General features: G+C 35.6%; 1 long non-coding RNA gene and 1 other non-coding gene across 2 annotated transcripts; both read left to right on the forward strand.

The window, feature by feature from the left end:
- Positions 1–844: 844 nt before the first annotated feature.
- LOC141645247 (small nucleolar RNA R71) lies at positions 845–951 on the forward strand. Its single transcript, XR_012544830.1, has one exon. It is a non-coding gene; the product is annotated as a small nucleolar RNA R71 (small nucleolar RNA).
- A 12,262-nt stretch (positions 952–13,213) lies between these two features.
- Positions 13,214–13,843, forward strand: LOC141629654 (uncharacterized). Its single transcript, XR_012537322.1, has 2 exons — positions 13,214–13,564; positions 13,646–13,843. It is a non-coding gene; the product is annotated as an uncharacterized LOC141629654 (long non-coding RNA).
- Positions 13,844–18,828: the final 4,985 nt, after the last annotated feature.

The raw sequence follows: 18,828 nt of genomic DNA on the forward strand, positions 1-18,828 counted from the left end.
CTTTGCTCGTTCCAGCTTTGTTTTGATTCGGTTTCGCCTCATCTTTTGCAGCATCATCCTCGACCATAGCAGGCCCCTTCAGGGTGGACCCACTCCTCAACGTGATGGCATTAAGAGTCTCCTTTTGGTCGGTTTGAGTCGGTAAGTGTCCCGGAGCTCGAGTGGTATTCTTGCTAGCCAATTGAGCAATTTGGCTCTCTAGCATCTTCATCCCGGCCTCTCTAGCTTGGGACTCCTTCAGTAATAAGTTCTTCAACTCGGTGAACTCGGAATTTTGGGATTGTTGCTGCTGCTGAGGAACATACGGAGGCTTTTGATATGCCTGCTTATATGGAGGCACATAGGCTTGCTGCTGCTGCTGCTGTTGTGGAGGTTGAGTCAGATTCAGGACATTCTGGCTACTCCACCTCAAGTTGGGGTGGACATTCGGCTCATAGTACGTGTTTGTCTGCCTATAATGTTGAAAGGCAGCGCAAGACTCAAAGGGGACAGAACAATTTTCCGAGATATGCTCCTCGGCTCCACATCTTCTACGAGACGAAAGGACCGTCAAACAAAGATTAACATGGTACATCCCTCCTTTAGAGGCTCCTCCCAACTCATATTTGTCAAACCTTGCGGTGAGAGCTTCTAGTGCAAATCAGAGGAAGATTCAAAGCAGCTCTCCTTTGATTGCCTCCGAATTCCCATATTCACTTTATGGGTGGCTAAGTCATCAATGATCTTCCACCCCTTAGTCTCTCCCATATTCTCAAAGAAATCGGCCATTGGCTGCAGATCTAAAATAGCCCTCGATCGTCATACAGACCCATTATAGAACCGATTGCAAAGACTCCATTTTTCGAACCCATGGTGCGGTATGGTTCGCACCGGTTTCTTGAAACGGACCCATGCTTCATGAATGTTCTCATCAGGCCCCTGTTTAAAGCTCGTGATCTGAGCTCTAATGGCATTTGTCTTCGAGGCAGAGAAATATTTCTTGTAGAATGCCAAGGCCAATGAATTCCAGTCGGTGATCCCATGAGCGGCTCGATCCAGATCTCTATACCACTCCCTTGTAGCATCACGAAGGGAGAAAATGAACATGGTCTCCTTGATCTGGTCTTGGGTCACACCGGTCGGCGGGGGTATAGAGCAGCAATAATCAATAAAAATCTCCATATGCTTGGCTGCATCTTCATTTGCAGCTCCCCCGAACTGGTTTCTCTCAACCAGGTTAATATAGGAAGGCTTCGGCTCGAACTTTCTCGTCTCCCCTGGTAGTTCGAATCCTTTGTAGAGATTCGCAGCTGTCGGCTCTGAGTGACTGGCAATCGTTGCTTCTTCAGCCATGATTGGAATTTCTGGAGAAGTGACTGTCTCAACTGAAGAAGTAGAAACAGGAGATGTAGGTGGATCTTCTTCGAACAGTTCGTTCTCGTAGTAACTTGACAGAGTACTCAGCTCTTCCTCTGTCGGTAATACCCTTTGTGATCGTCTCAACTCGCGCAAGGATTTCTCAATCTCAGGATTGAATGGTACTAGTTCACCACCCTGTGACCTGCGCATAAGAAGAAACTACAAAAAGAATATAAGAAAAGTTTAAGGAACGGAAGTCCCTTAAACTAAAGAAAGACTAAATGAAAACAACTAAAAATTAGAACAATTGCCTCCCCGGCAACGGCGCCAAAATTTGATACCCGTCGTTGTGAGTACCAAAAATAAGATTTATAATTTCCTATTAAAACTAACCTAGGCTAGTGGTAACAGGGTCGAACCACAATGAGGCGAATGTAATTTCTAATTGTCTAATTTAGTCTAAGGTAACGAAAGTGGGGGTCGATTTGATTGGGTCTATACTAATAGCAATAAAAGACAATAAACTAAATAAACGGATAAAACAGATAAAAGAAAGGGTACTAGGATGGTCGGTTCACTATAGTTTCGGCGGCAGCATATTAAACAGGTCTAAATCAAACACATGAGGCGGGAAATAAAGAGGTCCTCTCGGTCCACTCTTGACAAATAGCATCTTTCGATCTCGCTATAGGTCCCTAATATCACTAATACTGACTCTCGTCCTGAAAAGTGACTAACGGTCTAAACTTTACCTATCTTTCGATCTCAACATAGTTTAGTCATTTTAATTGGTGATCTAACAACTGTCCCTATCTTTCGATCTAATGGGTCAGTCAAATATTAAGCACTTAACTAGTCGCATGCATTCGATTCGTCAAACACAACATTTAAATTAATTAAAATGAGGGTAAACCTCACGTGGTCAGTCGATCGACCAAGTATGTCAGTCGATCGACTGACTCGCGATTCAGGCCGTATTCATTATACGCCGCCTACACTATAATTCCCATACATCCTAGCACGAACAATTTAGCTACTCATACTAAGAATGATAACAACAATAAGATTGATGAAATAAACAGAAGAATTCATAATTAAAACTACGGAACAAAAGGCTAGCATAAAACGATAATTATGGTTTCGGGAACTAACTAACAATTCTATACTATCAATGTAATAAAGATGAACTGAAATTAGAACAGAAGGAATACCGAAATTACAGAGGAATGATTAGAAGTACGAATGAAAATCCAATGCAAACCAATATTCCAAACCCTAATTATTGTCTAAAGAACTGAATGTAAAACTAGGTAAATTTCTGAATGAGTATCCCTGTAAACTAGGTTACGTTATATAGGAAATATACGTAACAATTATTATTAAAACCTAAACACAATGGGCTTCAAGTTCCTTGATCTTTTAATTCTCGTCTGAAGCAGCGATGTGGTCGATCGACTAAGAGTGGCGGTCGATCAACTGAGTAGCAGTGTACAGTAGCCTCTGGAACCCGCAAGTTGGTCGATCGACTGAAGGCAGTGGTCGATCAACCGAGGTAGCTGACACTTGACTTCTATAATCTCGTGGATTTGTCTTTTGGCCCTTGGAATGCGCACCAAGCTCGTTCCTTAAGCGAATGCTTCACGTCAAATGCAATGCAAGACACTCGGAGACGGATTTAGCTCAATTTCCGTTGGATTCTTCACATTTCTACAATAATGTACAAAAACACGAAAGTAGACGGAAATAGGGGAAATGGTAGCTTAAACTACACAAATAAGCTCTGAAATGCGTGGAAAATAGGATGTAAAACATCATATAAAAGACACGCATCAGTTCTCAGGTACAATGTCCATACACGGAAGGGGGACAGTTGAATGCAGTAAGAAAGGATGGTGGATCATGTCACATCGCGGCACATAAATAGGGGGTGGGGGTGGTGCAACCGGCTCAAGCCTAGCACCAGCGATTTCAACTACCACACCTTCTTTGGCCGCACTAATCGTTCGCTCATCAACCCCGGCAAATGCCTCATTCACATATGTCGTGCTCATGAAAGTCAGAGGGATTTGCTTTCCACTCCATTCCGTTGAAGGATCCCTCGGGGTGACCTCCGCACCCTCGACAACAACTACGTTTTCACCCCCATTGTTAGAATGTTGTTCAACATTCTCAATTACATCCTTTAGACAGTGGCCTGAATGAAAAATAATAAAATTAAACACCATGCTTTTGTATCAAAAAAGTTACAGCTATAACTCTAAAAGTGATACAAAAAGGTCACAGAGTTACAGACCCAATGAATTACAGTTATACATAGAAGAGCAAGAGTTATACACATGTGTGAAGTATTAAAAATATGCTATAAGAGTTATACATATTTGAGTTAGAGTTATACACATATGGTTAAGAGTTGTACCAAACGGCCGTTCCAGTTCTACAGATTGAAAGATAATTTTATACAAAGAGGCACTACAGTTACAAGGCCTCATCATAAGTTTCAACAAAGTTATACTTTATCTACTTAGAGTTATACACGATCAATTAAAAAAAAACGAATGTATAACAAGTATTTAGCACAAATTAACAAACTTACCTCGCCACCAGGACCACTCCCGTACGCTGGAAGTCCACATAAAGCTTCCTTGATTTCAGCAGTAGAAAACATACACTCCATCAATTCTTGTGTATCCATTGGCAATGATGGGACCGTAGATTTTTCCATCTCCTTATCTGACGGTTGATTGTCTGACAATCTTTCAACATTTTTTTTCAATCCCTCCCCATGAACTTGCTCATGCACCTCATCACCTACCCCAGGCCGAGTTTCAAAGATCCTCCTCGACCGTCCGTAAGCTTGGTCAATTTCCTCCTCGGTGTACTTCGCCTCCAACAACAGCTCTCTGACAGTTTGGACGGGGGTGCACACAACTTGATCCTCTAACCCTGGGCTAGCATCTGACAACGAATTAGAAACTACTGTATCACCTCCCACTTCCTCCATAATCTTTGACCATGAAACTGCAACTGATTTCGTTGGCGCGTCAACTTTGTCCGACTCTCCACGCGGCTCAACACAAGGGTTACCACCCCTGCCACCTGCCACCCCCATCATTGGCGAGACTAGACGGAACTTCACTTATTTGACGCGTAGATGCATCGATTCCGTCATATTTTTTGGGGGACTCACTAACTACCTCTCCAAATGCAGGAGCGTTACCAACAGAAACCTACAACCTTTCTGCAATCTGTTCTGCTTCAGCGATGTACTTTTGAATCTTTTCACCCTCAAAGAATTCTTGAGACAGCTTTGATCCTTGCGGTTGCATCTGCGTACCATGAATAGAACACAATAGCGTTCCTTTACATCTGTAGATAAAGCTCGTGAGTACGCTGCATTTAAGAAGTACAGTAAGTTAGTTATATTATAATAGATGGGTACGTTTAGTGAAATGAATCAATCAAAAATATATAATAGATTGAACTTACATCGACAGCCCTAGCTTTCAATTCCTGGTCATCCTCGACACCTGCTGGTAGTTCGATTTGAATGAACTTCTTCTCAGAAGTTGAGTAGGAGAGAGGGGGTGGGGGGGCTAATAACAACAGTAGTTTGGGTTCACGCGGGTCGCTGAGGCTGATACTGTCCAAACTCCTAATATAAGAGGGATCTTGAAGGCACCTCGGATACCTGGTCTTAGACAAAGTTAAAGTACCCAATCCCCCTTGAGCCACCTCAAATTTTACCCTATCTACAAGCGAAGTTTCATCCCAATGCTTAATCAAAGGTAGATCGTGGAGGCACGGCCTACTCTTGTAATCATATCGCTGAAAGTAGCTTATCATGGGGAAGGGGATACAGCCACCCAACATCGTCACCCCCTTTCTACAGTCTGTCCCCGCTTTCACCATCATTTCCAAAATATAAGAGCACCAGTCAAAATGTGGAATGGCTTTAGGATCTTCTACAGCCCTTAAAAGCTTCAAATCTATCCCGTTGTTTGGGGTGGGTGCGAGGAATAAAGACATAGAGAACAAAACAAATAGCCGGCAAAAATGATCGTCTGCCTCCTCGTACTCCATAAGTTGCTTGTGAACTTTCCCTAAACTTATTGAACTATTTGCTTTGTCCACCCCGTAAGCTTGCCGCCATTTGTCCTTTAGCTCCTTATTTTCGGGATCGTTGGACCCCTTCTGCGAACCAGTAGGTACCAACGGGAGACGGTTGGGTCCAAAAGGTATCAAAAAACAGTCATGCACGTCATGCTTACTGATCATAAACTCCTTCTTCCGAGAAGCCCTGAACACATATGACCCATCAGAGAAGGACTCCAAGAATAGGCGAACGTGTGCAAGTGGGAAGCTGCTAATCTTAAGCTCCAAAAGGCCACCAAACCCAATTTTCTTAACAGCGGACACCTAATCCTCATTAAGCTTTTCAATGAGAGAGACAAGCCTTTGAGGTCGACACGAAACCGTGATTTCATGCACCCTCTTTACCCTTGGCTTGGCCTCAACCATCTGGGGAAAAACAAGGACAACACACAAAATTAGACATACCGTAGTTGCAATTAGAGATATTTGCAACAAAGAAATAGACATACTTTGAATTAAAGTTATACAATAAATAGTCGAGTTATACAAAATATAAGTAAAGTTATACATTCGATAGTAGAGTTAGTCGAAAAATATCAAGAGTTATACATTCGACAAAGCAGGTTATTCAAAATGTAATCAGAGTTATACAACAAATGACAACAGTTATAAAAAACTCAAACTTTGAACCTTGGAATCAGGTCCCTTCTCAGTACTTGGTACATCATCCATCTGTAGCTGACAAACAATAGGGACAATAGGGATTCAGATTATGTATAACCAAAATTCTGTTAAATCAAATTTCTATAAAATCCAAAATTCTTTTCACCATTCAAAAGGAGATAATCAGGAGAGTTATACAGAATAACAGTAGAGTTATACATATAATAACAAAAGTTAGACAATCTGAAACTAAAGTTATATAATGTGTAACTCTAGCCATAGAATGTATAACTCTATTAATAAAATGTATAACTTCAAGTATATACTGTATAACTCTAGGCATATATTGTATAACTCCGGGAATAAAATGTATAACTCTAGGCATATATTGTATAACTCCAGTTATACATTATGACAGCAGAAGTTATTCAACATGTAATTAGAGTTATACAACAAATGACTGCAGTTATAACAAAAGTCAAACTTTTAACCTTGGAATCAGCTCCCTTGTCAGTACTTGGTACATCATCCATCTGTAGGTGACAAACAATAGGGATTCATATTATGCATATATTTAGTTGAATTTATACATAATTCAATAAGAGTTATATAAAAAAGAATTTTGAATGGTTTGTCATCTCTTCTTTTCAACCAAAATTCTGTAAAATCCAAAATTATTTTCACCATTAAAAAGAAGAGATAATCAGGAAAGTTAGCTATAGAGAATAACAATACAGTTATACATATAATAACAAAAGTTAGACATTCTGAAAACTAAAGTTATATAATGTATAACTCTAGCCATAGAATGTATAACTCTGGCCATAAAATGTATAACTGTAAGCATATACAGTATAATGTATAACTCTAAGAATAACTCCAGGTATAACTCTAGGTATAACTCCAGGCATCTAATGTATAACTCCAAAGTATATATTGTATAACTCTAGGCATATACTGTATAACTCTAGGTATATATTGTATAAATCCAGGTATAAAATGTATAACTCTAGGCATATATTGTATAACTCTAGGCATAGAAACTAAATAGAAGTAGAGTTATACATATAACAATTAGAGTTTGACATTATGAAAGAAGAGTTGGTCACAGAATCAGAAGAGCTATACATCTAGTAACCAGAGTTATACATCTAGTAACCAGAGTTATACATATTGAGTACTAAAGTTATACATCTAGTAACCAGAGTTATACATCTAGTAACGTATAAATAAGAGTCAAAACTTTTAACCTGGATATCAAGTCCCTTGTCAATACTTTCTACAACATCCATCTGTAGATGACAAACAATTGTGATTAAAATTATGCATATATTTAATTGAAGTTATACATTATTCTATAAGTGTTATACCAACAAGACGAGATTTTTTACCTTTGATTCAGATTTCTTGGAAGTTTTCTTGGCATTTTTCTTTGGCAAAAACCATTGTTAATTATCAAATGAACTCGTATTTGATCTGCACAAGCATAATTAACAATTGAACAAATCAACATCAGCAAACCCATAATTGAAAATTGAAAAATCAAATGAACTCTTTTTATGATAGTTTAACAAAGGCAATAATTAACAAAAAACAAAGTACAAATCACTAAATAAGGAATGAAAAAAATACCTTATAAAAAAATGGAGACATGCGAGTTTGCAGGCGAGTTGGAATTAATTGGTAGTGATGAAAATGGCGTCTGTTGAGTTGGAATTAATTGGTAGTGATGAAAATGGAGTTATCAGCAATGTGAAGAAAGAAAAGGAAGACGAAATGACAGGAAATAGAGGGAAAAAAACCGCAAGTTGTTTTGAATTATGTGGAAAATGAGGAGGGAAATGATGACGGACTGATGGACATAACACTATAGCATGCATGGGTTAGTGGGTAAGAGGAGAGAGGTAAATCTAAAATATTAGTTGAGTGGGGTTTTACTGCGCAATCTTGGCCATTGGTTTGCTTGATCCAGCAGCCCACATTAGGACTTATGGACTTAATATGATATAATGGCCTTAGTTGATCTCTTCTCTCTCTCTCTCTCTCTCTCTCTCTCTCTCTCTCTCTCTATATATATATATATATATATATATATATATATATATATATATATATATATATATATATGCTGAAATTATACTACTTATTTTAATCATATTCATTTCTACTACACAGCTACAAACAATGGTCAGGTTGATAATCAGAATGGTGGAAACGGGGATAATCCATCTGAAGAAGAGTCGTTATGGTTCGGCAAGTCATAAAGAAAGTAGAGGAGAAGAAGGAAAAAGCAGGCATGCGAAGTGAGGAAGACATGGCAAAGGATCAAGATGGGGTAGTTGAAGAGGAAGCCATAAAGGCAGGGGAGAAGGAGGTGGAGGTGGGAGCCGGAGACAAGTTCTTATCATCTCCAAATCCGGCTTTTGACGAGGCATTAGCTACTACGACTAGTTTATAATTGATGTATATATACTAATTAATTAAATTTATTAATTAAAGTAGTGCATGTATATATACTAATTAATTAAAAATGTGAAGGTTGTTTGCAAGAAGCCTTGTGTTCTTTACTAGAAAGCCCCTGCAGTAGCATCGGGCAAAATTGTTGTTGCTAGGGGAGTAGCGTCTATTGCGACCAGAATCAAGAAGTTGAGGTTGAAGGCAATCAAGGCATTGCCTTCCGTGAGGGATGGAGGGAAGTGGAAGTGACCGAGTTATATCTGGAGGAGTATGGTACTCTAATAGTACCACGTAGTGATAATTGGCTTTTGCAAGATGTCGTGGGTTCTATTGTGCAATGGCTTGAAGCATTCATTAGTGTTGACGTCTCCGGGGTAATTAAGTTAAAGCGAACGCATTTTATATAATGAACGCCTTTAAATTTATTAGGGTAACCTTATCTAACATATATTAAGTATTTCAATTTTTACATTTGCAGGAGTTACACGAAGCCATTATGGCTGAAATTAGGACTACTACGTCAACACCCAAAGTCATTGATTCGACTGCCTCTCCACCCAAAATTCAAGAGGTAGTAATAATTTGAAAAATAGATTGTGAGTTTTTTCTTTTTTTTTGGTTATTTAAATTATATATGACGTCTTGTGTAATGTATATTTTTTTTCTAAATTGTATACCGGGGTTAAATCAGACGACTTACGATATAAGCCATCTACTTTTGTTGCACACAACGCTGGCGTTCCTCTTAAACCTAGATATCACACCGATGATTATAAGCAAAAATTGAATACTTCAACATTCGTAGCTTTGCACCAGCTGGCTGAAAAGAAGCTAGCTGTCGGAGAAGTACTCATTATTGAGATCGGAGAGGATGTTATGGGCGAAGGTACAACTGTTCTTATGGATGGGGAATCACTATGTCAGTTTCTCGACCTTGACGAGTTACATGCTATGCATATTGTAATTTGGATGAAGTAAGTTTTTTAATAAAACTTGGTATTTGGTTTTACGAAAAGTGATGTTTATTTAAATCATCAATGAAAATAACATTCTTCATTTCATTTGACGTAGTAGGTACCTGTGTACACACATCGCTGAGGGGAACTATGTTTCTCATGACTACGGATTCGTGTCACCTGAATTGTTCTCTCAAAAGGTGATTGGATACAAATAGAGAGACCACATCGATAAAATTGCTGAACGGTTGATGATGCCCAAAAGCCTATGGTTTGCCCCATACAATGAGAATCAGTATGTATAGTACTTTATTATAATGAATCATGATTCTGTTCATTTATTAACACGGTTACATGCATGTATATGAACTAACAGTTTAATTTTCAATATTTCATAGCAAGCATTGGCTCCTAACGGCAATCAATGTGAAAAAAGGCATAGTGTACTGGATTGACTCTTGCGGACATAGTCTAACTGAGAAATATGCAAAGATGATGACTGAGTATGTTTACAACCTTAAATTATAATGTCAATTGTTATTGTATGACCTTTGAAGTCTAGGCTCCTTTTAATCACAAATACTATCTTACAACCAGTTGTATATTAGCATTGTACAACCGCCTTAAAGTTTTTGAGTTCTTTACACAAAGTTATCGAGCTATTTTATAAGTTATTGAGCTAATTTAAAAAGTTATTAAGTTTAATAATTATTCCTCTTAAGCTCAATAACTTTGTATTGTAACTCGACAATTTTGTTAGTAAAGCTCGACAACTTTATAACAAAACTCGACAACATTAAAAAGGTTGTACATAAACTACATACAACCAGTTGTATAATCTACTAATTGCCTTTTAATATCCCATCAGTATTACTGAGCCAAATGCTAATTATAATTTCCTGTATATACTTATGAATTAGTGTGTTTCAAGCAATTGGTGCATCAAGTCCAACTTTTGTCACTATAAAAGTAAGTGTATTCTAAATAATTACTCCTATCAATTAGTTTATGTTTATGCGAGAGGTTGATCTAATTTAGCTTATTTGTATATGATTTATATAATAGTCTCCAATACAACCAAACAGCAAATAATGCGCCTTTTTCTGTTATCGGTCCATGTGGGAGATTATCACCTGAAAGTATATCAACATAGAGTCACCGGTTAGTGTGTTTTAATAACTATTTCAAACGTAACTTGGGTTTAATTCTGTGTAATATTCCACTTATTCTTTCTATTTTGATTAAGTATATTTTGACTTGTAGTTCCCACCTTCAATCAACAACAAAGACCCAACCTATTCGAAGGAAGACATCGCCGACATGAGAAATAAGTGGGCCACTTATTTTCTTTCATTAGCGGATGGTCAATAATCTGCTCATTATGTATGTGTGTATATAAAGCCATGTGTAATTAGTTTTGGTCACCCTGTTTATAATATTTTGATGTTGGGTTGAACAGATCAATCTGTGTAATATTCTGATGTTGCAGGATTGAAATTTTGCAATGCGCAACTTCTGAAATGCTATTTTGCAGTAGCATTTCAGCGGAACCTGCTACTGCAAAAATTAGCATTTCAGCAGCTGCTAGAACCTACTAAAACAATTTTTTTAAAAAAAAAAATTATAAATTCGATTACGGTTAAATATAAAACCGTGGTCAATAAATCTATTGAAAACGGTCGCATTTAAATAGAAACCCGTTGACATATTCATCCATAATATAACGGTTTAATAACCATAAACCGTTATCGAATTCATGACATTTAAAACGGTTTAATAAGCATAAACCGTTGTCATATTTACTATTTTACAACGGTTGTGTTTCAGTAAAACCGTTGTCATAGGTTTCCGTAGAGCATTCAGACTAATACTACCACGGTTTCAATATTATAGACAACGGTTTTTGAACCGTTCTTAATATTGTATTGCGGTTATTTGAACCCGTTATTTACATTTCATAACGGCTCCGCCATTTTAACAACCGTGGTTACAAAATAACAACGGTCGATGTAATAACGGTTCCGTATTTTGTATTACCACGGTATATCACCTTATCTAACAGTTGTTGCACCTATTATTTGGCGTAGTGTATGTATTGATTCAAATATTGATGATTTTCCTTCCCTACTCCTTCCATATCACTTTAATTCCTCTCTTTTCTTCAAAAGTTTATTCCAAATTAATGAGTTTAATTACAATTCTAAATTTTAAAGTTCTCAAACACCTAAATGTATAACTATAACCCACATCACTACTACTAATTTTTTCACCTATCATTATTCATTACCACCAATAGGCAATGACACAAAAATCACCGATCGCCTTTGGTATTTTCTTATTAAAATCTAATTCACTTATTAACAAAATATTATTTAGTGACCCGTGCAACGCACTGGCACAAAATTTAGTTGATTATAAGAGAGACAAGAATTTAGTTAATACAATTACCTCCTTTCGTATAACACCAAAGGTAACATTTACTATAAAATGATGTGTCACACCAAAGGTAAAATTCCTTATTTGACCCACAACATTACCAAATTATGCTTATACCCATTTGATATTTGTACAAAATGTCATTACATACCACCCAATAACCCACAATTACATATTCTACTTATTTTTTTCCCTTTTTACTCATACTTTTTCCACCATTACTTAAATCACAAATTCTCATTATAGACGGCGCATATCCGTCTATAGCTATAGACGGGCAAAATATTCACCCACTTTAAGCAAAACGGGCCAAATGTTACCACCTTAATGTCAAATGTCACTAGTGCTATTTCCTAAGCTACAACAGGTAGTTTATCTCATGAAAATGGTACTTGTGACATTTGGCATTAAGGTGGTGACATTTGGCCCGTATTGTTTAAAATAGGTCGATATTTGGTCCGTCTATAATTATAGACGAATATCCCCGTCTATAATGAGACGCTTTATACTTGAATACGCATTTTTTCCTACATTATATGTTTTTTTTTTGGTGTAATTCCTACATTATATGTGGTGTGGTAGGGGGAGTAACATTTTTTTCGTAGGTTAGACCGTCCTAATTTAATTATGACAAGTAGATACGCAAGTAGATAGGATTGAGTGCAAACAGTACTACAGACTGACTCAAATAGGCTAGACTTATAGAGCTATAGACCAATCATTTATAGGGTGTACGGCTTTTCACTAAGTTTTATTGAATCCCGATAATGTAATAATGTCCAATTAAGTCTATATGTCAAGTATGCAGTATTTCTCCATTGGATCACGTCATCACGTGCGTGAGTCGTTGAAAGTCCTACAAAATTATGCCTAGGGCAATTCACAATAGATAAACCTCTAAAAAGGTTTGTCACATGATATATCACCAAATTAACAAACTTCTACAATAACAAACTTATACATAACAATAGACAAACTTTTTCAAGGTTTGTTATGAAATATTACACTGTAATATTATATGGATGTCCATATCTTAGAATATTTTAGGGTATATTATATTATGGAAACTCTACCTCATTATATGTGTATATATACCCCTCATAATGGAATAATATACAGTTCTGTCTCCCTTACTTTCTCTCAGGGGCGTCTAAGGCCCAGGGCAGCCCAGGGCGGTCGAACTGGGCCTCCAAATTTTAGGCCCAAGTTCGTTGTCCAGTCCATCACCATTTGATAAAAAAAAAAAAAAAAAAAGAAACTAAACTAATTGAGCGTTGGAACATACGGGAGTCAACTACACTCCTAATTTTCTTCCCTAATTTATCTCCTTCCCAATTATTTCATTCCCAAAATCCCAATTCTGATATCTCGTTCCCGATTTCCACTCAACTGATTCCCAAAATAATCAATCAAGCGTTATAATCAATCAAACGTTCATAAAATCTCTGATTTCTGATTATATATATCTTGATTCTTCACAAAATTATGACACAAATTTACAATCAATTATTCTCATCTCCCAATTTTTCCTTCGATCGGATTAACCACTGGATTAAAGATCAATCTGTTACTATTTTTAACAGAAAGCATCCGTTGTTCATCAGTTTCAAGTTGCCGACAAGGTATAAATTCTTCTCTAATATTAGTTTGTAATTCATAATTATTTTGTTTAATTATTATTTCGTTATATGGGTCTGATTCAGACCGTCTGATGTCTGAAAAATTTATTGATGGCGACGCCGCGACGGAGTTCGGATATGTGACCGAGATGGCGAGATCTGCTCGACTGCTCCCCGTTAACATTTGGTTAATTGTTTGTATTTTATTGAAGGTTTTATATACGTAGTTTTGAATGAATAAATGATGTAATCCAAATTTTCTTATGTACTTTTACGTGTTAAGCATATGAAAAATAAACAGTTTGTTTACTTTTTAGGGCCTCATTTTGTTTTTCCGCACTGGGCCTACAATTCTTTTGAGACGCCCCTGCTTTCTCTTGAGTTTCTCTCTCTAATTCTCATACTCTATATTTCACAACACGTTATCAGCACGAGTCCTAACCGACTGGGCAAATAAAATTAACGACGATTACTTATTATTTAGATTTGATAATATGAAGGTTCATATCAAGTCTTGTTCTATTATCTTGCTAATTCCGCTGATTCAGGTCAGGTACGTTTGCTAACAAACTGAGTCAGGTACGTTTCCTCACCCGTAATTACTCTTTGATTGGGAGATAAAGTGCTTGCTTTCACCACGTTTTCGAAAACTGTTGAGTTACAAATCAAGCGTGTATCAATTTGTTGAACCAAAGTATAGTTTGTTTGGAATTCATCATTGATAATGATAAACATCTCATCTCTTCAATTCACAAAATAGTGAATAATCTCAAAGACTGGTTTATGAATTAGATCATCCCAAATCACAATAATAATCTGTTGGTTTAGGTACACTTATGTAACATAACTATGGTAAACCAGAATTCTGCACGAATTTTATGAATTATACATTGAATTTCTTATCCAATGCAACATTAAGCCACTTGTAAATTTTGTTTTTGTTTTTATAATCTATGCAATTGATTAGTAGTCTAATAAACATACTCCCTCCACTTTTTTATATATGACGTTTTGCATTTACGAGGTAAGCCTTTGACTTTAATATTTACAAAAATATATTTGTTCAAAAAATATAAAAATAGTACCATTAAATTCCTTACGAAAAACTCTTTCATATGAGTATACATATCATAATATTTAGTCTTATATTTTAAGAGATATTGAAGAGAGAAGGGGGTGTCTCGAAATGTGAGAAAGTCATATATAAAAAAATAGAGGGAGTAATAAAGAAAATATAATTGGTTTTATTAAACTTGTGATAACTTGTCTACAAAGCATAGTAAGCGACTCTCATAAACAAAGGTATTTGGTTGAGTAATGGTACAAATTATTTCTTATCAGGCTTATATGAATTTGGTATTTGGCATAATGCATGATTTCAGTCATTGGAAATTTGCTCTCGCTTTGGTTTAGCCGTCTTAATGGAATACTAGATAATACTAATTGTGTGTTCATTTGCTTTATTTGTGCCTTCTGGAAAAGCGACACACATCTTGTCCTTAGAGTCACAAGGAAAGTTGATTTATCGGACAGCAAATCTTGGGTACGTATATATATATATTCGGTATTGCTACCTAATTTAATTAGGTTTTATAATTCGGATTTGTTGTTATTCTCTATAGTCCTTGTGTTCTAACTTACCTTACTGGAATTTAATATAACCTATGAGAAATTATTATGATGACGTATACTACGGAGTATGTTATAAAGTTAACATGGACTTAAATTAATTCCATTGAATCATGCGAAACATGGATTGGTGATCATATTATTTACGGGCAAATTTAAATGGTTACAATTGCGCCCGATATTAACCAATACTTTGAATTGATTTTGTTCCCCGGAGTTGAACAAAGTTTTGAAAGAGGACATATCATATAATTTTGGGCCTAAAGTTCCAAAAGATTTATTTTATAAAGATGAGAGATATGTCCATATTATGAATTTGGCCTGAAGTTCAAAGTTTGAAAGGTGTGTAATAATTTAACACCGTCTCATCAGTACAATATATTCATATTGTATAAGTGTAAGTGGCCAGAAGTCCACGTCTATGAGTATATGAACTGCTGTTCAATTTAAAGCGGCCTTTATGAAAGGCAAATTTATTTGCAAATTGATTCTTGTTCACCTGAAGTTGAACAGTATAATGAGATATGAAATTTGATCCATTCGTTGAAGTGAATGTGACATCTCATAAAGACTCTGTCTGTAACAGAGATCGAAAATATGGCGTTATGACAAGCCTAATATTGTGGCCTTATTAATTGAGCCTAATAATGTGGCATCTGATTAGCCAAGTAAAGAAGCCTTAATTGAGCTTAATGATGTGGCCTTATTAAGCCATATTCGTTCATTGAAAGAAATGGAAATATCTCATGAAAAGTTAGGTGAGAATATGAAACTCGTATATGCAAGAGTTTGATATGAGAAAAGAAAAATGATATACGAGCTGAAATTTTGATATTCATACTATGACCATAGTTCATAGTGTTTACATACACTGAATTATGACCTGGAGTTCATAATGTTTGCAGATATTAAAACTGTGAATTGAAGTTTGCAGTGTTTATAAGTTCTCACATTTCATATAGTGAGTATTATTTTGAATATCAATATTAAGAATGGACTCGGTGTTTATACATGAATGTCTGCAAATTATGCGACACTTTTGAAAATTCATAATCATATCAAACCGATTCAAATTATATTCCCTGTAGCGAATGAGATATCATGTTTTGAGGATGAAATTATTTTATCTTTCATAAGTTGAATTGTGATCAACTTAGATGTATTATCATGCTATATAGCACATTGAAACATGCGTTGTGATAAGCATGCATATGTCATCATTTTATATGTTGACGATTATAATTGTTGGTCATATGAAAATACTCAAAGAGTAATATATTCCCTATTGGAATATTGATGAGTCTTGCTTATATATATGAGACACTTATTGTGTCCTAATTCAGATGTCACATCATTTATCTGGCCGGATATAAAATTTTAATGAGATTTACTGATACAAGTATTGCTAGAAGATTAGCATGATGAATATAGTCAACCAAAATATGGCATGTGATAAGTGAAATTATTGAGATACATCCAATTTTGATTAAAGTTTGCCGTGTATTTTTGGCAAACTAAGAAAGTTGACATGAAATGATTCAGATGTGACAAATTAAAGCCATCCGGGTTCTTACTATACCCGTTTTGATAAAGCTTGAGTTTATCTTCAAGAAAAGATAAGTGCTGAAATTCTCCCGTGTAGAAATTTTAATAAAGGCAAGACACTACACTGTGATTGAGTATATATGATGTTGGAGATCTAAACTACTCGATATAGAATAAAGAACTTAAATGTTTCTGTATGGATTGACACTATATTGTGTGACTTGTATTCACATAATGATTTTTCAGAGTAGTTCCTGTGATTAAAAATCACATTCAAATTTTTATATAAAATCGTTGATCTCTTAAACTGGGCATTGTGAATCAGCACATTAATCCAACTGCATTATACATTTCTTCCAGAAATATTTCGTTAAATGTTCATATAAATTCTCATCGATGATATGAGAATATGATATCTAAGGTGGTTATGATAAATATTTAGACTATACGTTGGTTATAGTTTTTACTACCTTAGGGGAAGAAAAGTGAATTAAAGCTGGTAAAAACAAATATGATCCCTTACTGAATCAAAAGTTCAGAGCATGTTATACATTAAATTCATTGAGTAGAGGTTTTTGAATTTGATATAACCATATCTTTTACCAGATTAATACAAGTATATACACTTGAAGTGTATTATAATAAAAGTCAAGGTGAATTGACGGTTCCAATGAATGTGAAATAGCAAGTTCAAGCAGTTGGTATGTTATGCAATTGCTATATTTGAAGTGTCCCTGAAGTGACACGATATCTGAAGGATAATATATGGCTTAAATGAATATAATGGTACCGCACACATATTCAGATCCAGATATCATTAAACAGTACTGATATCATCAAGAGATGATGAAATTATATCGATATATTTATGGAACCTACATACATTTGCGCGCGATATTTTATGGACTTTATAAATGGGGATCGTAAATTTAAGTCCGTTTTGATTGTCGACATATAATCAATGATTATAAATGAGCTCATGGACTAGAAGTCCACTTATTGACCTGAAGTCAATCCAAATTATGAATATTGGAAAAGAAAACTGATCAGTTTACATTTTGAGTCATCGTCATGTGCATATAGAGAGTAAGTTCATCATTGCATATTAGTTTTTATATTTACATTATTATTATTATTGCATATTTGTTAGGATATGTTATTTAGAACTTAGTTTCATATCATATGCATGCACATGTTTCATAATATAATTTTGAATGGATAATGTTGGAAAGGAGAAATATATTATGATCTCTACTCCTTTGAGGATAACTCCCTGTAGGAGCCTCTTATAAATGATCATCAATTGTTAATGGTTGATCAATTGAGTTATTGAAAACTCTTGATGAAATATATAAACCTCTACAATACGATTGAAAGATATCGTGATTAGTTCCAAAATGGAACATCAAAACTCCTATAGAGTTTATTTGGAAAGTTATTGTCTCAACCTGAAGTTTGAGCATATGAGAATTCAGATTTAAATGAGCTTCTTGCTAACCATGTGAAATTAGCTTATGGTCCAGAAGTACCATAACGATTGGAAAATAATGTATTTAAAGTCTACAATGAGAATGTCAATTCATACATATATGTGGTTTAGCAAAGAAAATCGCTCAAAGGAATTTGATGATTTATTCAATAATTATCAGATTGATTCCCTTAATACAAGGAATTAAGGAATGATGGCTACACTCTTTTTCCCTTCGACTAGGTTTTTTGTCCCAACGGGTTTTTCCTAACAAGGTTTTTAACAAGGTAGCAGTATAAGCGCATTATTACGCTATAGTCATGATCATCAATATTGTTGAGATGACAATTATTTTCGACATATAATGTTATGTCGTTTATTGAGGAGAAACTATATCATCTATTACGGAAACTCTATCAAAATTATGGAGGTATTAATTCAAGTGAAGAACCAAGAGTTATGAAATAATTATATCCAGACGGTGAGTTGTTAAAGAAATATGATATCGAAACCGTCATGAATTTCTATTGACCGAAGATTCAAGTTTATCAACCAATGGGTACTACTTCAACGATCATCAGGAAGTAATGTCAAAGCATGGATTATTTCAAGATTTATCAAGTTA

The sequence above is a fragment of the Silene latifolia genome, chromosome 2, assembly GCF_048544455.1.
Source record: "Silene latifolia isolate original U9 population chromosome 2, ASM4854445v1, whole genome shotgun sequence".
NCBI lineage: Eukaryota > Viridiplantae > Streptophyta > Magnoliopsida > Caryophyllales > Caryophyllaceae > Silene > Silene latifolia.